Genomic DNA, 22,219 nt, shown 5'->3' with positions numbered 1-22,219 from the left:
AATAAAAGGAAGTTCTTCTTCACACAGTGCACAGTCATCTTGTGGAACTCCTTACCTGAGGAGGTTGTGAAGGCTGGGACTATAACAATGTTTAAAAGGGAACTGGATAAATTCATGGTGGATAAGTCCATAAATGGCTATTAGTCAGGAAGGGTAAAGAATGGTGTCCCTAGCCTCTGTTCATCAGAGGGTGGAGATGGATGGCAGGAGAGAGATCACTTGATCATTGCCTGTTAGCTTCACTCTCTCTGGGGCACCTCGCATTGGCCACTGTTGGTAGACAGGATACTGGGCTACATGGACCTTTGGTCTGACCCGGTACGGCCGCTCTTATGTTCTTATATATACACACCCAGTCATCCCGTTAACCAGTGCAGACTCAGGCTCCTCGCTTCCCTAGCAATTCCCTCACACTGGTTTCCTCTACATCACATGCCCACGCCAGGGTAACATCTGATCTCTCCAGAAGTGTATGCTGGTGAAGTTTATACTGCGCTATTAGAGGCAGGAAGTCTTTGCCCTCCCCAGCTGTGGGCCCAGTCGGTTTATTCAGAGCAGGCCTTCCCTTCAGAGACCCTGGAGAGGTTTGCCAAAGCAGAGCTTGCCTCAGATGGGGAAACGGATCCTCTACAAGTCAGCCACCTCTCTCTGCTCCTGGCCCCAGTGGGATGTGATCAGGGTGGGACAGCACGTGGTGAAACTGCCCAGGTGGTAACAGAGGACATCAGACCCCGGGGCTGTGAGGCCAACACTTTTCACTGGCACTAAAATGACAGTCCACTAACCGACCCAATGGCAGGTTTGTGTGGGATGGGGCGAGATGCTGCAGACTGTCCTGGTGAGGGGCATTGCAGGGCCAGGCTGTGTAGGTGCTGGGGGTGCTGCTGGACCCCCTGGCTTGAAGTGGTTTTCATCATATTCAGTTTGGTTCAATTATTCTCAGCACCCCCACTCTACAAATTGTTCCAGCACCTGCCAGGCTGCCCCACTAGGGTGCTTTGCCCTGAATTCTTTTTCTTTCCTCCTGGCTGTGTGTCTACTGCTTTGCCGGCTTTATCTGGCATGTGGGTCACAGGCCAATACCAATTAGAGCATGTGCTTTCCATGATCCGTCAGTCCAGACTGCATCGCTCAGACCATGTCTTCCAGCTGCGGCTGGGAGGCTCCAGGGAAATTGGGAGAGAGGGCGTTGGGTGCTCCTGCTGGGCTCTAGCAGAGGGACATCCATACACCACTGAGCACCTAGAAATAGCTTCCCCTTGTAGGAGGGGTAATGTAGCAATATTGGATTTGAATGAACAGCGCTGGCGGGGTGCCACTGCACAGGCTGTGGGATTGGTGCAATTAAAGCAACTTTAATGGTCAGTGTGCTGCAAACTGGGAAAGAGTTGCCACTTCCTGCAATTGTTTGATCGACCTGCTTTCAGTATATGAGAATCAATGACTGTGTTTTATCCACTTCTGGTGGTAACTGTTGCAGTGCAAAAATTAGAATGAAAAGTGAGTAAAATACCATGTGCCAGATCCTCAGCTGGTGTAGGGCAAGGTAATTCCAGTGGAACTATCCCAGTTTACACCAACTGAGGACATGGCTTGATGTGAATGGTTCCACCCTAAAGCTTATATCTGTCACTGTATTTCCCTCCTTGTTCATTCTGTTCACCTAGCACCCGACATCCCTCTATCCCATTACTGCTGGTGCGAGAGCCTTCTCTTCTGCAGCTCCTGGAGTCTGGGATGGCTTTTCTCTATCACGCTGCCTCCTCTGCATTCCATCTGAGCTAGTATCTTCTCTCCCTTGCTTCTGCCTCTTCATTTCTCTCTCCTTCCGCTCTCATTTGTCACCCTGACGTTGTCACTAGGTCATCTCACTCCATAAAGCATCTGCTGTTGAAGTTTGTGGAAAGATCCATAATCAAGCCCTGTTAGGACGCGTGGTCGCTGATTGTAATTCATTACCTTTCTGAGCGCTCCAGCTGGACAGAGTAATTTAGCAAACTGTCTGTGGGCAGTGCCTAATTTGTAATTAAAGAGGTGCTGGGGTTCAAGCAATTTTTTTGCATTTGGAACTGATGCAGCAAGCCCAGAGGTGCTGAGGCTATGAACTGCCACTCCTAGAGCACAAATTAAGCACTGGCTGTGGGACTGATGGAACCCGATTGGCTGCTGCTGAACAGTTTCATTCAATAAGGGTCTGTCAATACAATTTGCTGTCAGCTGTCAGTTTGTGGATGGATTTAGGACGGTGCCATTAGAAAACTGGCTGCTGTAGGAAGCGCTAGGAAGGCTGTGTGTACATGTGAATAGGATGGTGAGTGGGTGCCTTTTGAAAAAAAAAAAAAGTCAGGTCAATGTATCGACTGATGTGGTCTGCTGTAGCAATTCAAACAAGTGCTGTGATTTAAATGAGTCATGTGGGGCTAGATTGCCCCCGGACTGAGCTGCCACACAAGGGCATAGGGGCCTCTGTACACTGCTGCATGGCCTTCTTGGGTCTTGGATCCTGGGGCTGGGCACTTTCTACTTTCTCCCCCTATCTACCATGTGGGAGGTGAAGTGGCCAAGGCTGAACTCTCCCTCCCCCAATGCACCAGCTGTCACATTGAGCTGGCAAAGGGAGAGGACAGTAATGTGATATGGGTAGGGGCCAGCAGCTAATTACTACCCTGCTAGAGCAAGGGGAGTGCAGAGAAGGAATGGTGCTTCCCTGGCATCTGATGCCTTCCCTCTGCTACTCCATGGAGCTCAGCTTCGATTTCTGAACTGTGACTCATCCTCACTCAGATGGCCTCAGTGGGGAACAGGGTTTGCCATGCGATGAATTAAGCCCCATCATTACACATTGGGGTGACATCCTCTAAAACCACGGCCATTCACTCTTCCGGGAGGTCGTACTCGGGGGGCTACCTTTTCCCTGTTGTGACAATAAAAAGCACAGGCACAGCCATACTCCCCTGGGGAGAGAGCAGTGGCAGAGATGAGGTGATAATGCTGAAGTTTGGGTAAACTGGGCTTGCATCTAAGGGTCTTGGTTGGGGTGAAACAGAAGCTGCTGGCCTTACAAAGAGACTTGTGTTGTGCTTGCAGCTCATCTTGATGCCTCCAGCTCTGCTCTTGTGGTTTATGGTGTCGACAGAACCTGTTAATGGAAATATAGCCTCGAGTAGGACATATCTTCTCTCTCGTAATGCATAGGGCATCTGGACTATCAGTCAAGACACCTGTGTTCTGTTCTAAGCTCTGCTACTGATTCACCATAGGGCCTTGGCCATGGTACCAAATCTTTCTGTGCTTCAGTTTCCCCTCCTATAAAACAGATACACCTCCTTTCTAAAGGGCTCTGAGATCCAGATGATGCTATAGAAGTGCTGCACATCACGGTCGTGACTCAGGACAACATACAAGTATGTGTTTAGCTTTTAACGCATTCTTAAGTGCTGTCCTGAAAAGGAATGCTTTCCTGAACTGGGGTCTCCGGGCCTACTGCTGCCAGTCTTACTCATATCGAGCAATACCTCATGACTCAGCGAGCCTCTTAATTTCAGCGTGACTGCTTGCATAATAAAATGCTACTCGCTGTGTGTAGAGGATGGCATGATTCAACTCTTTATCATTATCGAGTAGTATAACCTGTTGGATTTACTCTTATGCATTTTCAGTGTTGATGCCTCTGCTGAAAACCTTGGTCACACCTCACCCTTACCAAATGCAGGGTTTCCCTAGAATTTCAGCTCCCATCCTGTGCGGGTCTATTCACAAGCCCTTTAGCACACTCTGTCATGTCAAGATACTCTAGCATGGAGGTTCTCAAACTGTGGTCTGTGGACCACCACTGGTCCATGGGTAGTTCCCTCTCAGGTGCGTGCCTGGGCGGCCGCACACAAGAGGCTGAATGGAGAAGACACACATGTAAGGTGAGGTGGTGGCCTTGGGGAGAATAGGGGGTAGGTGAGAGGGGGCAGTGGGGTGAGACGAGGGGGTGGGGGAAATTGGGGGGGTGCAGGGCTGCGGCGGCCAGAGAAAGAGGCGCCTTTCCCCAGTTCCAGAGCTGTGGCTGGTGGGGAGAGATGGCCCTCCCTCCCAGCCTCAGCTCTGTGGCTGCTGTGGTGGGTGAGAGACCACCCGCCTTCTCAGCCCCAGCTCAGGGGAGAGAGGGCACGTCCATTGCATTAGAAAGGTAAGAATACTGATATTAAAATATGAGTTGTTTGCTTGTATTTGTAGAACAAAAAAAGTTAATTATTATAACCTTTTTTTATATAGCGCTTTTATCTAAAGCGCTTTACAATAGTTAGCTAACAGTACAAACAACATTTGAAAAGATCAAGTGGTCTCTGAGACCCTCAGCAATTTTCAAGTGGTCTGCAAAAAAAAAAAAGTTTGAGAACCACTGCTCTAGCACAAGAAGGAGGAACTCTCCGCAGTGTAGCCAACTCTTGCAACATTTGCTGTTTTTCCCAAAGCCCCAGCTCCTGGAGTCATGTGAGACTGTAAGCTGTTTGTGGCTTTTGTCCTGTGTCTGTACAGCACCTAACACAGTAGGGTCCTGGTCCTTGACAGGGGCTCCTGGGTGCTACCACAAGACAAATAATAATACATGAGAATCTCATGTATTATTTTTTTAATGAAAGTTTCTAGCCCTCATAATCATGGAGGGCAACTTGAAACATGACTCTCAACGAAAGGCTCAGATACCAGAAATCAAATAAAAAGATCCCACTACGATGAGGTGTTTATCACTGTGTAATTTTTAAAGCCAGCCTTGTAATTTTGGGGAAGCTGGCTCATGAGTTTTGAACCCTTGGGATTGGCAATACTGAGCCTGGAGCAGCGGGACTTTTTCCTTGTGATTTCTCCATGTCCTGTGATGCACAACGAAGGCTCAGGGTGGACTGTGGACTGAGACACTGCAGGCTGGCCCCTCATGTCATCCCCAGCTGTGGTTGACTTGTACCCCATGAGCTGTAATGTTTGTTCAGTGAGGTACCAGAGCCCCTTCTCTATCTCTGTTGCTCCCTCTTGCAGGATGGGAGCATGGAATCCCTGATCCACTTTGAGGTGCACTGTGCTTTTTCTAATTTTGGGGCCAGACCCTGCCTACCCTCCCCAGCCCAACCCCCCTTTGCAGTTTGCAGGAAGGGGCGCTTGGTTTGGAGATGTACAGAAGCTGTTTGGAAGATGCCTGGAACTGAACAGTGTGACAACCTCAGCAGCATCTAGCTGCGATCCTAGCAACAGGGAAACAGATGCGCACCAATATCCTCTTCACCGCTGGCAGACTGAGTGAAGGGGGTTTGTGCAGCCAGCCTGGCAGGCTCTAGGATTTGAGTTCAAGATAACTTAAAACAACCTCTCTCTGCTCATCCTTCCTTCCCCCACACCTCTCAGTTTTTATCTGCACAGCTCTGGGTTTGTTTTTCTCTTTTCATCTGAGATCCGCTGTACGAAATGCTTAATTTCCAGAACGGAAAGTGAAGTTAGAGACTGCCAATACATACATAAAGAAGTGTGATTCTCAGTGTCGTTTATGGCTGGTTGAGTAGAACAGCCATGAGCAGCTGCAATACACAGATCCACTGGCCATTCCCCTGCCACTCCCCCGGCACTCCAGCCCCTGTAGTCACCCAGGCGCATGCGGGGCTAGGAACTTAAGAACAGTCTCTGTTGCACCCTGCATGGGGACATGAAGAGCCAGATCCAAGCAGCTGAAATCTAGGGGTTCTCTTTCCCCTTGGTGCCTGGATGGCTTAAACAGCGGCTTGGGTGAGTCTCAGCTGAGAGGGTAAGGGATGGCTTGGCCACAGGCCCAAACTCCCTGCTCCCCCCGTGCTCCACGGTGTTCCACCAAGGCAGGGGAGGCCTTTTCTGCGAAGATAATACTCCAGTGGCTGGATTTGCCAGTCCAGCCCCTTAGTTATTGGATTAATTTTGCTGCAGCCCTCAGAAAAACTCCTGTCCCCAGTCGTAGGGCCCCTGACAGCTGTTAACAATCCAGGCCATAGCAACCCAGCAGCAAACCCTTCCCAAACAAGCAGGGAAACATAACAAACCCCAATCCCCCTGCCCTTCTGGTTCCCAAAAGAGCCTTTCCCTTCCTCCACCCATAAACTCCCCAAACGAGGGGATTTGCAGCAGACTCCGCAGATCCATGGGAGGAGCCAGTTTGAAAATCCAGGTGCCCTGCTGAGGTCCGACCTTAGAAAAGGGTTTATTTGCTGCATACTTCCAAGCTGGTGCCTTATACCCGTCAGCCCCAAGTGAGTTCTTGCTGCTGAGTTTCAGAGCCCAGTGTGTTTAATGGAAATGCTGACAGGACTCCTGGCTAGAGCATCCTACCAAGCAGTGTGGTCATTAACTGTTGATAAGGAGATAGTGTTAACAGACTGATTTAAGCAATAAAGCTTCATCAATTGAGGCTGCTCAGCAGGAAGTAAAACAACCTGTCCATCTGCTGAGCGGAGAGTCAAATGACATAGCACTGCTCACTAGAAAACTCCCGGTACCCCCACAGGCAGGAGGGGATCTCTGCAGGCATCCTACAGTGCTGAACGGGGAGGGATCCTCTTTTCTCCTGGGCCCATGGAAGCCAATGGAGAGAGTCTCTCTGACTTCCATGGTGGCCAGATCTGTCCCTGATCCGATGCCAGTGAAGCTGCTTTCCCTAGATCTCTGATGGCAGCAAGGAATGCATGATCTGTGTGTGTGCTTCTCTGCTGAAGGCCTTCTACTGAGATAAACTTCTGTAGCTCCAGATGGTGGGAGGCAAAAGTCCTGCTCCTGGACTCTTGAAGAAAACCCCAGACCCTGCTTCTGACAGACTGCCAAGAGCCAACAACCCAGTGCTTGAATTATGGGGAAACAACAGGGGGGCCCTGACTTGGCAAGTGGCTTGCTTCAATTTAAACAATAGGGAGAAGGAAGGGGGCCATAAGACAGAAGTGAGGCGGGTCTAGGCTCCCCATAATTCAAGCACTGAGCTGTTCTCAGTTTTGTTCCCAATGGAAATCCCAGGCATAAGGTCAACATCTGAAGTGTCAGCAACCCCAGGTAGTCAAAAATCATGAGTCAGGCCCCAAAAATCATGAGATTGGCTTAAAAAATTCATTTTGAGTTCTTTTCATTTGGATCCTGAGCCTTCAGGGAGCATGGGGGTCACACTTTCAAGCTTTTGTCTGCAACCATGGGGACTAGAAACAGTCAGTTTTTTAATGAACTCTGAGATTCTTGGGCAGTCATGTTACTTCAGGATCTGGGACCTCCAGAAAAACAGCATAAATTGCAAGGCTTGTGATTGAAACCACGAGAGTTGACAGCACTGCTTGACTGCAGTGACACTGGTGTGGGCGAGTGACACTGATGCAGTGTCAGCGGTGTTACTCCCCATGTTTGCCCAGTGTAAGTTAGAGGCGAATTTGTTCCTCTGCTACTGGAGTCCAGTGATATTTGGAAGAACCTGAAAAGACGCCTTGCTTGCAGTTGAAAGGCATCCAGAGTAACATCCCTTCCTAACATAATACACAGTGGAAACCTCTTTTAGTGCAAGTAGAGGAGGCGGAGGGAACAACCTTCATCTGTGTTATTAACAATACCAGGGAATATTAAAATCACTAAATTTCTTAGTTGCTTTTTGTCACTGCTGCTGTTGAAGTTGCATTTTACATTGAACTTTCTCTTTCTGATTCTCACACTAGTTTTCCTTTCTGATCTTCATATGAAAGACAATGATTTTGTGTGTGGATTGATACAACTGCAGAAGGACGTTTAAAATTCCATGCAGTTTCCCACCTGCCACTGCAGGTCAAATTGGACAAATTGGAGTGAGTCCAGCGGAGAGCAACAAAAATTATTTTTGTGGCACATGACTTATGAGGCGAGGCTGAGGGAACTGGGGTTAGTTAGTCTGCAGAAGACAAGAGTGAGGGGGGTTTGATAGCAGCCTTCAACTACCTGAAGGGGGTTCCAAAGAGGATGGAGCTCGGCTGTTCTCAATGGTGGCAAATGACAGAACAAGGAGCAATGGTCTCAAGTTGCAGTGGGGGTGGTCTAGGTTGGATATTAGGAAACACTATTTCATTAGGAGGGTGGTGAAGCACTGGAATGGGTTACCTAGGGAGGTGGTGGAATCTCCTTTGTTAGAGGTTTTTAAGGCCCGGCTTGGCAAAGCCCTGGCTGGGATAATTTAGTTGGTGTTGGTCCTGGCTTGAGCTGCGGTTCGCCGCTCCAGGCCAGTGGGGGCAGCGGGAAGTGGCGCGGGCCGAGGGATGCGCTGACCGCCTTTCCTGCAGCCCCCATTGGCCTGGAGCGGCGAACCGCGGCCAGTGGGAGCCGGGATCGGCTGAACCTGCAAACGCGGCAGGTAAACAGACCGGCCTGGCCCGCCAGGGGTTTTTTGTGGACAAGCTGTGGATCAGCTTTGAGAACCACTGGACTAGATGACCTCCTGAGGTCTCTTCCAACCATAATATTCGATGATTCTGTGTGGGTGAATTTGAGTCTTAAGTGACTTGCCCATGGTCACATACCAAATCAGTGTCAGAATCAGGACTAAAACCCAGGGGTCCTGATTCCCTGTCCTGTGCTTCAACCACTAGAGTCAGACATTCTCTTCTCTGCTTCATAGTAACATTCTCTTCTCTGCTTCATAGTACCTCCTCAGGCTCCTCTGCTGGAATCCTGCCAGGCTGTGGATGAGCTCGCTCTGTGCTCAGCATCCTCCTCGCTCAGCTGCTCGGTTTAGATCACATCAGCTTTTCGCTTTTCATTCCATGTAAGCCTAACAGCAAGGTTTCATTCTTCACTTTAAATCGCGTCAGCTCTCTTAGGGGGAGCTCCCTGCCTTCTACAATGCTATGGTATTGCTTTACATTTTAAATGAGGCCTTGGCTACACAGGCACTTTACAGCGCGGCAACTTTCTTGCTCGGGGGTATGAAAAAACACCCCCCTGAGCACAGCAAGTTACAGCGCTGCAAAGCGCCAGTGTAAACAGTGCCCCAGCGCTGTAAGCTAATCCCCTCGGGGAAGTGGAGTACCTGCAGTGCTGGGAGAGCTCTCTCCCAGCGCTGGCGCCGCGACCACACTCGCACTTCAAAGCGCTGCCGTGGGAGCTCTCCTGCAGCAGCACTTTGGAGTTTCGAGTGTAGCCAAGCCCTGAGTTTCCTTCAATACCAAATGCTTACAGGGCTGCTGCCAACACCTGACACCTCCTTTGCCGTCCTTTAAGTTGCTTTGACCCCATTGCTGAATTTGACTCCTTATTTTAAATGATCTCAGTTTCCAAAGCCATTCGGCTTATGTGCCATGATAAGCTTGAGCATTGCTGTGTTAGGAGGCTACTGGTGGCTTCCAGAGAAGCCCCTCTCCCCATGCCCTACTGCAAAAGGGGGTCAGACAGTAACTGCAGCTGTAGGGATGTTAGAGAAGGTGCTTGAGTGCTGTCCTAGGTTTGCCGAGGTGCCATTCTCACAGGCCCCAATTTCAGGTGCAGGGCAGGCCTGGAGGATAACCCATTTCACACTGTTACTTGGAGCTCAGACGTGGAGCTGCATCCTCCCCCGTGCCCTATGAGAATAGAGAGCACGACTGCTAACGCTTCCAGAGCCAGGTTCCCGGCGCTGAGCAGACTCTGACTAACAAAACTGCACCTACTGTGGGGGACATGGTGGCAGGAGCTCTCGCTAGCTCCCTGAAATGTCATGCAGCCAGATCAGCTAACACGCCAAGGAGCTGAGAGGGTTAGCGCCCCTCACCCCCGGTCCCTGTCGGCTTGTAAGTGAGACCCAGTGTGCCATGCACAAGCTAGGCGGATTCAAAGATAGCTGAGAGAGCTAGGAGACTGCTACATCCGTCACCAAGAATAGAACCACGGACACTGTTCCGCAGCTGGAGAGCAGGGCCCAGATCCTACCAAGTACGAAAACTGTTTGGAGCCATCCCTCCTTTCTGTCTGTCCACTCCATGTGCGTGTGGGTGTGTTCCTAATAGTTCCATCACACACCTCCCACCTGGATAGATCAGAACAGAATGGAACGGGGATAGAAAATGTATCGGGGTGGAGCTGGCAGGCACGTGACCTGCTTAGCAAAGTTTCTTCTTTGGGGTTTCTCGGCTGATCAGGTGCCAAAGGCTCTTGTTTCTGAGATTCTCCTTTTACTCAATTCAGCTAAATGTGTCATTTTGGCTGTATGTGGTTTGCTGGAAAAAATGTTCTAACTGCCCTTGAATATATTCCTGAGAGGAGAGCAGAGCCAGAGCCTGATTTCTCAGACCCACCAGCTCCGCTGCCCACAATTCATGCCTGACGCCAGCCCCCCAAGCTTGCAAACTGATTCCCAAATTGTACTTGGAGGTGCTGTGATCTGAGTGCTTTGAGCAGGAGTGAGGAGGAGGGCAGAGAGGCTAAGGATGATGGTTGTGTGAAAGTGAGGGGATGACATCCCCCTACACACAAAGATAAAGTCAGTGGGGGCCCCCCAGCATCCTAATGCTGGCTCGAGGAGCGGGGGAGGAGGGGCTTATGTCAAGTTGGCTGTTTTCTCAGATCAGCTGAACCAGTCCATCACCGAGAGCACCAGCTGTTTCACCAACTGCAAAGCCTGTGCTAAAAGCCCAGATGGAGGGGAGGATGCAGGCGTGGTTCAGGGGAGAGTTTCTTATGCCCCCTGGATATTTCTCTTCTGGTTTGACTGGGGCTTGGAAACCAAGAGCTAGATTTACTGAACTGAGAGGGAGTTTTAAAAGGCATTAGCTTTGCACTTTGCTAATGTTTACCCCTCTAGATGCAGCGTGTGGGGAAGTGAAGATGCTCTTTAGGCCCACTGGAACTGTGGTATGGGAGGGCCCGGCCCGGCCCATAATATACATGGGCTTTGTGGGAGAGCTTTATCCGGTGTGAACTGTGCAAGCACAGACGTTAGAAGACTCTATAGGACAGCTGCAGGCAAAAATGCTCCTTGGACTTCACAGCGATCTCTCACTTTGGCTTCATGCAGTCAAAATGTCCCAGAACCAGGAACAGACTGGGGAATCTTGAGTCCCTTCCCCCATTCTCTCTCTCAGCTGGTTAAGAAGAGGGTGAAGGAGAAAACGGTGAACTATGTAGAATCAATCAGAAAGAATGGGTTCCAATTCCAACCCACCCCTAACCCCCAGAAAAACCCACGTGCCGTTGGATTGATCAGGCCCAGACGGAGCTGCTTCTCTGTGAGATCTAGACAATCTCCTGCTTTGGTCGCGGAGACCGCTAGACTCACCCATGGCCTGGCATCTCCTGCTGTGATCAATATTTCACAGGCAGTTGATGGTTACCGTCATCGCTGTGCTTGTGCATCCTTTTGCATCATTAATACTATTGGATTGGAGATATTGGTTATGTACATTCCACTCATTTATCTCCCCCAGCCTCTGGTCATGCAACATAGGGGAAGAAATAGCAATGTACATAGCAAATCCTCCATAGATTCTAGTCCCTAGTGAGTGAGGAGGGGAAAATAATCTGTGCCCAGTAAGTGCCTGTATAGCTTGGGCATTCTTCTGGGAAATGATGAGGCAGCTGGGACTTGGGAGCTAGCTTTACTTTGTTCCATGCATCTGTACAGCCTCGAGTTGCTATCTGGTCTGCTAAGATAAGCAGGGCTGGGCTCTGTCATTCCTTGAGTGGGAGACCTGTAAGGAGCACACAGAAGTTTCAGGAAATGATGATGGGGAAGAGAAATTGACATTATTCCGTCTGAGTCAGGCCTGCGATCTCTCAGCATGGTGTTAGATGGAGATGTCACCACTTGGATCAAGTGCAGCATTGAGCTTCATCTGATCTGGGTTTCATTGTACAAAAGAGCAAATCCTACGTGCTTACGGTGTGAAATTACTTTCATTTTGGAGTAAAGGGACAGTCTCAATTTGAAAATGGAATTTAAAGTATTTAGGTAGTACACCTGCCCTGCCAATTTTCCTGTTTTCCCAACCGCATTTTCCTATTAAAAACATCTCTCTCTTCCTTGCTACTGTATGAAAGACCCATGTAAGCAACAGGGAAAACTGACTGTGGCTTAACTGGGAAAACAGTGAAACTGGCTCTACACAAATCATTGTCAAACAATAGAGGGAAAATATTTGTCCTCTATTTTCTTTCAGTTGTAGTCGCTTTAGGTGGTACCTGTGACAAGCACAGATGAAAATGTTCAGAGAGAAGGGTGATGTTAAGCTAACAGCATCCTTTAAATCAAAACAGCACAAGAAAGAACAAAAGTCAAGTCTCCCGGGGAGAATGCAGTGTCTCTCTTCTGTGTAACAGGCTGAGCCCTGAGATCAAAATGGCTGCTGAACTGTGCTCACAGGGCGAGTGCTTACACGTATAAAGTTATAGGGCATGTATAACACATGGAAAACACAGGCATCACAAATTCACAGTGACATGCATCATGCTGGCCTCTTGCAACCATTAAAATATCCCATGGCACTTTGCACAAAAGTAGGGCTGTTATCTCTGGTTTTCTGGAGAAATCCCAATGTAAATAGCTACATTGTGCCTCTAAATTCTGCATGTAGTTTCCATTGGCTAAAATAATCTTCCCTTCCCCTCCTAATAACAGTTGTGTCGTCTTGCAGTGTGCTGTTATATAGCCACAGAGCACCTCCCCAGAGGTGGCACCTGCATGAAAGCTGTTGTGCAAAACTGTGATTAGTTGGTTTTTGGTGGTGGTTTTGTCATGTTTGGTGAGTGAGTCTGGGACAGAATGGTTTAAATTGTCACTTAATGCCGTGGAAGGCACTCAGTGATGAGGTTGGTATAAGAACCTGAACAGACAAAAGTTCAGAAAAAACTGCAATGGGCTCTTTAGACCTGGAGGCAAAAACACAGCCATGGCATAATCACGAGCCTATGGCTCAACTCAAGGGGTTTGAAACCTCAGCGTGTGGTGTTGGAGTCCAGCTGCGTATAGGGGGCCCAAAGAAATTAAACCCAGACAGGGGCTTTTGAATTCTGACTGTTTGGGGATGGTGTATGCATCCTTGTGCTGCTTCTGGGCACTGGCCGTAATTAGGAGCTGGTCTGGCTGTGTGAGACAGTCTGTATGCTTAATGGAGACTTGGAAAGAGAACTGAGTTCCTGAGCTAGCACTTGTGGCTTAATCTATGACCAGAGCTGGCGCTAAGAATAAGAAATTGCTTAAGGCCCCAAGCAGCTCAAGGGGGCCCCCTATTAATCATTAGTGTGTGTTATGGAGGAGGCCCCAAAATATTCCTGCTGAGGGCTCCCAATGGGCTAGCACTGTCACTGTCCATGGCTGCCTCTGGGGGCAGGGGCTTTGCTTAGGAGGAGCAATATATCCCAGCTGGACAATAGATGCCACTGGGTACAAAGGGCACAGAGTACAAAGCCAGAGTCAGGCTTTTTAATCAGCAAAACAGAGAATCCCAATCAGCTCAAAAGATTCAGTGGTTCAGTCCTGCGAAGCACCCAGAACCTGAGGCTGGGTCAAATGGTGCGGACCTCTCAGATCTGAAACAGTAGGCTGAGTACCTCATGAAATTAGGAGTTGTCTACCTGGGAAAATCTTTCCAGATTAAGATAGGATGTGAACGTAAAGTGGAATAACTATTTGTAATTCTTCAGTTGCTCCCAGGTAGACACACTTATTCCAGAGAAGCTATTTTGTCATTCCTATTCCAGTGAATTTCCCTATGTAAACAAGTACTATAACTGTTCTTTGGGGTTGCTGGTTGGGATGGGAGTGTGATGTGTTCTGATGCACATCGTCCAGCCGTGGCTTGGACCAGGAAATTCAAGGGGGCGCATAAATGGAATTATGTTAAAATAAAATGGAACAACAAAAAAGTTTTGCTTCAGGATTCAGTTCAAGTCAAGCTGAACAGACCACCTGGACCAATAATTCATAACACTTTGTACTCCATAGTCCTTTGCAGAGAGGTATCAGAGGAGTAGCTGTGTTAGACTGGATCTGTAAAAAGCGACAAAGAGTCCTGTGGCACCTTATAGACTAACAGAAGTATTGGAGCATGAGCTTTCGTGGGTGAATACCCACTTTGTCAGACGCATGTGGTGGAAATTTCAAGCATCAGTCTTGCCTGCATATTTATACCTGCCTCTGGAAATTTCCACCACGTGCGTCTGACGAAGCGGGTATTCACCCATGAAAGCTCATGCTCCAATACTTCTGTTAGTCTATAAGGTGCCACAGGACGCTTTGTTGCTTTTAGGGGGGAGGGATAGCTCAGTGGTTTGAGCATTGGCGTGCTAAACCCAGGGTTGTGAGGGGGCCATTTAGGGATCTGTCTTGGGATTGGTCCTGCTTTGAGCAGGGGGTTGGACGAGATGACCTTCTCAGGTCCCTTCCCATCCTGATACTCTATGATCCAGAGTGCCTCACAAGCAGCAGTGAAGTTAGCTCTCCACCATCCCTGTAAAATAGGACATCTCCTGAGACACAGCAGTGAAGTAACCTATCCAACCACACATAGTGAGTTAGTGCTAGAACTGGGACTAGAGCCCAGACAGCCTGCTGCCCAGCCTACAGCATTCCCCACAAACCACTAGGCCACACTGCCTCTCAGGCTGGGAGTCTGTCAAACTCTCTGAAGCAACAGACATCACTAGCTGATAATATTCTGGGGGACACCCCTAGGATTAGATGGTATGTGCCTGTCCACTCCTGAATGGAGAGCTGAGAACAGGAGTTCTGAATTCTCTGCTCTGACGCCTGCTCCTCTCAGTTAGCATTTTTGTTTTCAAAGGCCTGAGGGAGATGTACATTGAATAACTCAGACACCACTGGACATGCCCAGGGCAGCTGTTTGAGATATTTGTACAGTTACATGACCCTATGCATCTGGACTTGTCAATGCCAATGTTCCCTATGAACAGACATTCTGGAATTGTGCATTGCCTGGGTGGAGAGATCTGGGCATGCAGATAAGGAGCGAAGGGTCAGTGTACGGCAATGGGAATGTGCGGAATTTGTCCAAACGACATATTGACATGTGAGGCATCGGCATGTGATGACAGCACGTTGGTGCATGGGGTGGGGGAGCTGCTTTGTCACTCGCCGAGCCAGCATCAGGATGGGAAAGAAAGGACCGTGCAGTGTGGGGAGCAGGATTGCAGTGTGATTGTTTTGTTCCGTAGGAAATACAAACAGGTGGAAAGCACTTAGCAGGGGCAGAGCACAGGAGGTTAAAGCTGTGCAGGGAAGTCAGGGTGAGGTCTGGAGAACCAGTCTGGGCAGAGCTTTAGATGTGTCATGTATTGCTCCCTCTTTCCCCTTGAGGTAGGTGTGTCTATCTCCATTGACTTAATCCATTTCCCCCTTTCCTGTTGTTTCTGGGAAGCAGGACAGAGCCCTCTGGACCCCTCCATAGTTTGTAACCCCCCTTGTCCCAGCTGCAGTGGTTTCGTCCTGAAGTTCAAACAAACACTTGGCCTCTCAGTGAATCTTTAAACCCGATTGCGAGAGAGGGCCCTGCTATCCTGGGGACTGGGACACAGCAGGGCTGTGTCTGTTTTCTGCGTCCCCCTGTTACTTCCCTTCTGCAGTGACAAAGTGTCAATCAGGCTGTAATGGAAACTAAGAGAAGTTGAGTGGTACAAAGTGACAGCTTTGTGATCCCATCCTCAATTCACCCCACGGTACCCTGGTGCTGGGAGGTCCCAGCCAGCCCCTTAGGCAATCTGTTGCAGGATCTGGGGGCCACTGGAGTGGAGTGTATGCAACTTCCAGGGTGGGGAGGGGAGGAAGCCACACACAAGTTTCAAAGCAGCATACTCGGTCCGTGATCATTATTAGTGTGGGTTTGGCACCTTCTGCCTCAAACCATCTTAAAACCATTAATGCATTGAGCTTCACAGCTCCCACAGCCCAATGTGGGAGACAAGTATCATCACCCCCATTTCACTGATGGGTCACTGAGGTGCAGACAATTTGAGAAACTTGGCCAGGACCACCCAGTGAGTCAGTGGCAGTGCTGGGAATAAAGCCCTGCTCTTCTGCACTTTAACCACTAGACATTCTTCCCCCTCTGTGGCATGTTGTAAGGCAGTCAGGAAAGGAGAATGCAGACCACAGAAAAGAAGGGGTTCTTAAATGACTGAAGATGGCTGACTGGTATGAGAGCCAGGGAGCCGTTTCAGAGGATTGGCAATCACCTGGTTTCCTAACCTCTCCAAAATAAATTGCTAAATGGGCAAGTGCAGTTTGGGGAGAGGGGACGCCAAATCCTTGTTTCTAAATATAATATTGTCTTCAGATAAGCTCCCCAAGTGCTGCCACTCCAGCCAGTATGAGGCCTGGCACCGGGGATTAGAACAGAAACACTGATGCAGCCCTGAAGGTGAGCAGTGCTGATTGGCCAGTAGAAAAGTGTTGGAATATTGGACAGATCACAGAGGCTTAGAAAAAAACCTGGGGCTCAGAGGGGCTGAATGCGATAAAAATCATCTCTGTGGGATTTGAACTCTCTCCTTGGGACGGGTTTTGTTCTTTTGAGTGTTTGGATATAAACACATTGGTGTGTTTAATGTAAATTCCCTGTTACACCAGGCAGCCCAGTCTTGCTGATTGTTCAGTGCAAGGAGTGAGGTTACTAACCATTTCCTGGGCACTGTCTAGTGCTTCGAAGAAGCAGGGGTCAAGAGGCGAACAGACACAGAGTGATCCAGAGGCCTGGCTTGGAAAGTGGGTGCTGGACCTGACTCAGTTTCCTCATCTGTAAAGTGGCAGTGATGATACATGCTCAGGGGTCAGATGGAGATTAAAATTGTTTGCAAAGCAACGCTGGTGATGATGATCAGTGCTAATGCTAAGGGACCTGAGCTAGGCCATATGGCTACCTCCTGCCAACCCTTTCAATATCTCTTCTGCCCCCTCTTTCCCCCCGAATGTTTACAGTAGGTTGGTGCCAGCATTAGAGAAAGTGTGCCCCCTAGGGGTTTGGAGGAAACCAGCACAGAGCCTTGGGCTATACAGATAGGCCAAATCTAGGAGTAGGATGGGGAAGGGGAGCTCTGTAAGGGGGACATGAGGAAAGTGGCCCCAGGGAATGGGGCAGGGGCAAGAGATACCCCAGGAGAGAGGAAATGAAGACACATGGGGTGAGAGAGAGTCTGCATGAGGAGTAAGAAATGAGAGTAGTAGAGGAACTAGAGAGGCACAGGGGAGGTGTGTGTGTGTGACAGGTGTGATGGTGTGGTGGGGCACAGATTTGGGGGCGGATAAATGAACAGGGAAAGGGGAAGACTATGGCAGGCAGAGGAAGAGGGGAGGGATGAAGAAGAGAGACAGGAATAACCAAAGGGGAAAGGAAACGCACAAGGCAGGCAGGGAAGGAAAAGAGGAACTGGCAGAAAGCGAAGGAGGGAGAGCAGGGCCACACAGACACAGCTTCAAGGAGAGGTGGTGTATAAGTGGAGACATAGGTGTCAACTTTTCCTGGCGCTGGTGGGTGCTCGTGCCCCCCTGGCCCTGCCCCGACTTCACCCCATCCCCACCCCCATTACAACCCCTTCCCCAAAGTCTCTACCCCCTCCTTGCCCCTATTGGACTCCTTTCCCAAATCCCTGCCCCCGCCCCACCTCTTCCCCGAGCCTGCTGTGTTCCCCCTCCTCCCTCCCAGGCTTGCTGCCGTGAAATAGGTGTTTTGCAACAGGCATCGCTGGGAGCTAGGGAGCGAAGCAGGGACGCAGCGCGCTCAGGGGAGGAGGCGGAGGCCAAGTGGAAGTGGAGGTGACGGGGGGGAGCTGCTGGTGAGTGCAGAGCACCCACCAATTTTTTCCCATAGGTGCTCAAGCCCCAGAACACCCACGGAGTCAGTGCCTTTGAGTGGAGATGTGTGTGCGTGTGTGTGTAGTTCCAGAACTGATTAGAGAGGGACACAAAGGAATGGATTTTCCATGCTCAGTTCCTACTTATTGGGCTAATTCTAGTCCCATGTTAGTTAATAGGAGCTTTACCACGGACAGATGTCAGTGGGAGCACAGTTAGGCCAAAGCACTGAACGTGGTGTGAAACCTTTCTGCTGTGCTTAAAACCCGCGTTGCCATTTTATCACAAGTGTTATGTTTCATGTTTTTCTTAAAGCCCCAGCTCCTGGAGTCATGTGAAAGCCTCGTTTAAAAAATAGTAAATTTCTAGCCTTCATGGTTATGAAGAAAGACATGAAAATGTGATCTGAGTGCATCCTACATGGTCAAAAGTAGGAAGTAAGGAACCCCCAATTGGGGTAAAATCATGAAACATTTTAATAAACTCATGATTTTGGGAGGGCAAGTTCATAACTGTTGAATGCGTGGGGATGGCAGTACTGGGAAACTGTTCTGCGCTTGGGCCGGTGACTGTTGTTTGAGTGTTTTGTTTTTCAGGCCCAGAAAGATCCCAGGAGAACAGAGAGGAAACCGTCCAGTTATTTTTAAAACCTTGTACTTTACTTCCTGTTGTGTATTATTTATTATCCATTATCATGAGGATTATTCCAAGGAAACTGTCTTTAGTGGCCAACCAAGGGACCAGCAAAAATTAGTTATCTAGTGGAGCTGCATCTTTTAGTAAAGGACAAACACAGCTGAACTGGAGACTGGTGCATAGGGCAGGGGTCTGCCTACAGAAAGTGATTATGATGATGATTATTATTAGTCTGTATCGTGGTAGTGTGTAGGAGCCCTAGTCATAGACCAGGACCCCATTGTGCAAGGTGCTGTACAAACACATCAAAATGACAGTGTCTGCCCCAAAGAACTTACAGTCTAAGGGTATGGCTGCACTAGAGAGCTTACAGCAGTCGAGCTGTACCAATGCAGTGAGGCAGTGAGGGCTAGAGGGGAGAGATAGCTCTGTGGGTTGAACATTAGCCTCATAAACCTAGGACTGTGAGTTCAATCTTTGAGAGGGCCAGTTAGGGATCTGGGGCAAAAATCTGTCAGAGACAGTACTTGGTCCTGCTGTAAAGGCAGGGGACTGGACTCAATGGCCTTTTCCACTTCTAGGAGATAGGTATATCTCCATATAATAATGTCCCTTCACCACATGCTCATTTGGCTACTGATTAGAGCAGCAGTAGGCAACCTTTCAGAAGGGGTGCACTGAGTCTTCATTTATTCACTCTAATTTAAGGTTTCACATGCCACTAATACATGTTAACATTTTTAGAAGGTTTCTTTCTATAAATCTATAATATCATATATAACTAAATATAACTAAACTATTGTTGTATGTAAAGTAAATAAGGTTTTTAAAATGTTTAAGAAGTTTCATTTACAATTAAATTAAAATGCAAAGCCCCCACGGACTGGTGGCCAGGACCCTGTTAGTGTGAGTGCCACTGAAAATCAGCTCACATGCCGCCTTCGGCACGTGTGCCATAGGTTGCCTACCCCGGGGTTAGAACCATGAATTTTAGCAATCACACACATGGATTGCCAACTCGCTCTGTTTAGGAGGGACACTTTCTGTGTGTTAAGCAAAATCTCTCTTTTTTCCTACTGAGTGCCTATAAAAAATACCCATCCAACAGATTTCAAAGCAGTGCCCTGTTCACCTCCCCACGTGTCCCGATTTATAACTTCCAGATGTTGGCAGGACTGCGTTCAAACCCAGAAAGGAGGAAAAGTCTGTTGATTGTAGGTTCAGGGTCTCTGCTGGTTTCCTGCATTTTTTCTCTTTGTTAAAGTCCCTAAATTGGAGTTTAAGAAAGCTAGGAAAAATTCCTAGCCTTCCAGGGTCCTAACCTTTCAGTGGCAACTGATCCACCATTGTCCATCTGGAGTCTGCAGATAGCTGGGGCAATAGCATGGATTACTCTCATTCACCTCAGGGGGCTGTTAACTTTCAAGTTGAATCATTATCACTTTAGTGTTGGCTTTGTTAACCCTTTCTTTAACCATCATCCTGGCAGAAGCTTCCAACTGCTGATGTGCTAATCTAAAAATACAGCTACATGTGCTTATCTCAGCCTGATGTTCTCCTAGGTAATATGGCTGTGGGGTTTTGAATACACAAAGCACTTAATATTCTTTCAGCTGTTGGAAAAACTCAGACATGAAAGTCCAGTTTCTGACCTTGGGATTGGGACTCCATGTTTGCAGGACTGCATCTTTTAGCAACAGTGACAGCTAATGAAGTTTTGCCTGGTTCTCATTGTACTTAATAGTTACAATATGTGGATTCAGCATCTGTTTGGGGGCTCAGACTCCATTGGTTAAGATCCACAACCTGGCATCATGAACCATGTATTGAGTCAGATTCAGCCCTGCTGTAACCCATTTGCATAGGAGTCTTCACCTCTAGCGCCTTGATCTCTGGTACAGCAGGACTGAACTGCTTCTGCTCTCAGGCCTTCTGCACCCACAGAGGGCACCTAGGAGTGGTCATGCCGGATCAGACCAGTGGTCTCAGTCCTGTTACTGACTTGCTGGGAGATTTTGGACAAGGTATTTCACCTCCTTGTATCTCAGCTTCCTCTTCTGAACAATGGTGGCACTCGGTAGTTACTGATTGCATAATACCTCCCAACATTTCCAGTGGCTAAAGTGGGACAGGTCCTGCCTTCCGGGGGTGAGAGGTGTGTGTGTGTCAGGTGCTGCCCCCGGGGTAGGCAATTGCAGAGCGATCCTGTCCTGGATTCACTCTGCAGCAGCTGTCCCGTGGGGCTGGCTGGGCTCGGCTCCCCACTCCGGCCATTGTGACTTGGTCCCTGGTGCCACAGGATCACAGCACTGCTTGGGTTTGGCCCAGCCCCTTGATGGCTGCAGGGCAACCTGGCCAAATCTGAGTGAGTGGTGCTACTCACATTTTGCCTGGTGGCTACCCTGCCCCCCCATCAAGGGGTCCAGGCCAAAACTGAACAGCACTGAAACCCTTTGCACCAGGGACCAGGATGCAAAGCCCAGAATAGGGAGCCATGCCCAGCCAGCCCTGTGGGACAGGAACTGCTTCAGCTGGGACGTGGGGTTTCAAGAGTCAAAGCAGGAGAGTCCCCCAGAAAGCAGGAACTGTTGGGAGTTATGTGATTGTTCAGTGCATTGAACATGTAAGGTGCTAAGGGTTAATCTCTCTCTGGTCTGGTCTATATTACAAAGGTTGCAATGGTGTAACTAAATCAAATAAGTATCAGAGGGGTAGCCCTGTTAGTCTGGATCTGTAAAAAGCGACAGAGTCCTGTGGCACCTTATAGACTAACAATCGTATTGGAGCATGAGCTTTCATGGGTGAATACCCACTTCGTCAGAAATCTCATGTGTCTGATGAGGTGGGTATTCACCCATGAAAGCTTATGCTCCAATACGTCTGTTAGTCTATAAGGTGCCACAGGACTCCTTGTCACTTTGTATAAATCAAATTATAGTCTGTTTAGACTCCCATGCAAACCAATAATGTATGTATCCTTAAACTGAATTATTATTACTGTATCACCTAGGGACCTCAGTCCTAGGCCAGGACTTCGTTGTGCTAGGCCCTGTACAAACACATGGCAAAAAGACAGTCCCTTCCCCAAGGAGTTTATAGTCTTTGCTTATTTGATTGAGTTTAATTTGATAATTTACCAAGATAAATTAAATCACCATAAACCAGGCATGAAGCAGTTTAAATCTGTCTCCAGCAGAGACTCCGCTGTTGTGACTAGAGTGATTTTAAACAGATTGAGTTAACAGGGGTGCCACTTTTCCCTTCCCTTCCCTTCCCAGCCCAGCCCAGCTCAGCCCAGCCCTGCCTCTCTCTCCCTCTCTGCGGGTTTCTCTTGTGTGTCTCTCGCCTTTTATAGCTCCCTGCCAGGGTCAGATTTTCAAGGGCTCATCATCACTCACAGCTGGGGCCACATTTTCCCAAGCCCTGAGCTTCTCCCATTGAGGCACCTGCATCAGTTCAAGGCCCTATTTCCAACAGTGCTCAGAGCAGCTCCCCCGCGCTGAGCCTTTCTGCGACGCCGACGCTCCTGCTTCCGGCGGGGCTGGTTTGTCGTGATCGCCTCCCGTCCTTGCCGGAGTCTCGGCTCCCCCAGCTCCGCCTGGGGCCGAGGCGAGCGGCTGCCCTTCCCCTTCCAGCCGGCAGGGCTCACCCGGGCGCCTGGCTTTGCGGGCCCCAGCGCCGCGGCGGGGCGGGCCGACATCAGGGCTTCTCCCATGTGTGGGTGGGGTCAGGCTGCCCCGTGCCTGACAAACCCGCTGCGCGCAGGGAGCCGCCGGCTGCTCGGGGCCAGGGTCCCGCGGCGGCCGG

At 49.2% G+C, this 22,219-nt stretch overlaps 1 protein-coding gene across 2 annotated transcripts in view; it reads left to right on the top strand.

Annotated features, from left to right (window-relative positions):
- RALGDS (ral guanine nucleotide dissociation stimulator) overlaps positions 1-22,219 on the top strand; it is a 104,196-nt gene that overhangs the window by 39,944 nt on the left and 42,033 nt on the right. The window lies entirely within an intron of this gene.

Source organism: Chelonoidis abingdonii, chromosome 24, assembly GCF_003597395.2.
Source record: "Chelonoidis abingdonii isolate Lonesome George chromosome 24, CheloAbing_2.0, whole genome shotgun sequence".
In the NCBI taxonomy this organism is placed as follows: Eukaryota; Metazoa; Chordata; order Testudines; family Testudinidae; genus Chelonoidis; species Chelonoidis abingdonii.
The sequence above is the reverse complement of the archived record's forward strand: the minus strand, read 5'-3'. Positions and strand labels throughout refer to the sequence as shown.